The sequence below is a fragment of the Panthera uncia genome, chromosome D1 (assembly GCF_023721935.1).
Source record: "Panthera uncia isolate 11264 chromosome D1, Puncia_PCG_1.0, whole genome shotgun sequence".
In the NCBI taxonomy this organism is placed as follows: Eukaryota; Metazoa; Chordata; class Mammalia; order Carnivora; family Felidae; genus Panthera; species Panthera uncia.
Genome location: NC_064808.1, coordinates 102,455,637 through 102,458,235, shown reverse-complemented (window position 1 = coordinate 102,458,235; position 2,599 = coordinate 102,455,637).

Here is a 2,599-nt window from a genome sequence, read left to right as displayed (position 1 = left end):
GGAGGAGGGAGAGGGGAAGGAGAAGGGGAGGGGGAGAGGAGGGGGAGGGGGAAGAGGAGGAGGAGGAAGAGAAGAAGAAGAAGAAGAAAAGGAGCTATTAGATATTGAACTGTCATTGGCCAAATTGAGTTTTCTCAACAAAACAATCAAGTAGCTACTATTATTATAAAAATTTTGCAGATGGGGGCGCCTGGTGGCTCAGCTGGTTAAGTGTCTGACTTCAGCTCAGGTCATGAGGCCGCAGCTCTTGGGTTCGAGCCTTGCGTTGTGCTCTATGCTGATAGCTGGGAGCCTGGAGCCTGCTTCAGATTGTGTCTGTCTCTCTCTCTCTCTCTGCCTCTCCTCCACTTGCACTTTGTCTCTCACTCTCTCAAAAATAAATAAACATCAAAAAAAACTTTTTAAATTTTATATAAATAAATAAAACAAACCTAAAAAAAAGAATTTTGCAGATGAGGAAATTCAGGCTTAGGAAAGTTGTATTATGAGCGGTTAATATAAATCAGATAATGTTACTCTTATGCTTAAAAAATTTAGTGGCTTCCTGTTGTGATTAGAATAATCCAGCCTCCTTACTTTGGCCTCCATGCTCTCTATAATATGGCCCAACTTATTTCTGTCGTTCCTTTCCTTCTTTCTCTATGCTCTAGTCTCAAGGGGCTTCTTTTTGTGTGAAACCCCAAATTAATCTTGCCTTAGAGCCTCTGGACTTTCTTTTCCCTTGGCCCCGGATTCCTCAAATGCCTAGACTGTTTTTGTTAATCGGATTGCAGGTCAAATCCCATATCTTGAAAGAGGCCTTCCCTCACTATTCTATTTAAATTAGCATTTTCTTCCCCCAAATTGTTCTCTGTCATCTTCCTGTGTATCATTTTCTTCATGGCATTTATCTCCCTGCAACTATTTTGGTAGTACATCTAGTTTGCTCTCTCCCCTCTCACTGTAAAGCCCCCAAGAATGATGCCCCTGCCCATTTTGTCCACTGCTGTGTTCCCAGAGCCTAGGACAGCACCTGGCACAGAGGGCACCTAGTAACTATTGCTGAATGAATGAAGAAAAGAGTAATGCAACCCATGTTATAAGATTAGCAAGGGACGGAGCTGGTATTCAAACTCTGTTCTTGCTTATGTTCAAAGCAGTTTGTGACCGTCTACTATAAAGCCCGCTAGGCATTCAGTAAACACTGTTGTTTGGACCCAGCAGCAAGAGAACTTGACACATCTTAGCGCCATTAGTGACTACTGGTCAGGATGCCCCATTTGCGGGCTCTGTCATTTGCGACAAGCTACACAATCCTCCAAGTCTGAATTTCTCTGTCTATGCAAAGGGGTAAAAATACCACTTACCTCATCCGTGTGGGGATTAAATGAGACAAGCATATGAAAACTTCTCTGAAGACTTTAAAACATGATGTGAATGTTTATTTTTGTCAGGAAGAAAAAGAAATACACATTGTCTTTCTCAGTCCTTTCCATGGCATGTTGTAGGAGGGCAGGAGGATGTGGTGGGAGGAGGAGGCGGTGAGAAGGGAGACGCTGAGCTCTATTTGGACCATCTCAGACCGGACGGGTGCACCGAGGTTGGGCCTGAGTACAGTCCTGTCGCAGCGTTCACGTCCGCTGATGCTGGCCACGGTTTCCGTGGGGTAGACCTGCCGAAGGGAAAATTAGTTTCCCTGAGAACATGACCCCACCAGTGGTTCACTCCGTAGTTGGAAGAAGCCTCCATGTCCCAGTGTGCAGACCCAATTGCGCCCAGTAGGGATATGCTATGGGGAGGGTAAGTGATTGCATTTTGTGACACCAGGTTCTGGTTTACCGCCACACAGCTTGAAGTGAAATTGTTTTTTTTTTTTATTTTTAAAAATGTTGTTTATTTAAAAAATGTTTATAAATGTTTATTTATTCTCTGAGGGAGAGAGGGGTAGGGGGGAGAGAGAGAGCAAGAGGGCCTGAGCAGGGGAGGGGCAGAGAGAGGGAGACACAGAATCTGAAGCAGGCTCTAGACTCTGAGCTCTCAGCACAGAGCTTGACGTGGGGCTTGAACCCACAAATGGCGAGATCGTGACCTGAGCCCAAGTCGGATGCTTAACCAACTGAACCACCCAGGCACCCCCTGAAGTGAGTTTGTAATAGCAGTGAAGGTGATACAGAGCGGGTGGGATTTTGCCAGATTTCTCTAGCGATTCTTTGAAGACTTCAGTACACTGAATTGTCTTTGCTACCTTTTACAAGTTTGAGAATACACAAGCAAGGTGATTAATTTCTGCTTTAAACAGATTCTTAACTTGTTTTCCTGTGTGTTGAGGGGGAGTGGGCAGGGTCCTAAATGATCTCTCCCTCTTGCTTATTTTACAAAGAACACAATGAGATGCTTGTCTAAGCTTAGGAAGCTCTTTGGTGGCAGAGTTGGGACTAAGACTCAAGTCCTCTGACTCTCAGAACAGTGTTCTAGCCACCACATACACATATGTTCCACTAAATGTATGTTGGAACACAGTGGGTTTTTTGAGCTTGGACTTGTTCCCTTATTTGTCTCCTGTCACATGCGGTTCTTCAGTTTAACACTGCCTCCGGCAGAAAACTGTGGACACCTCTGT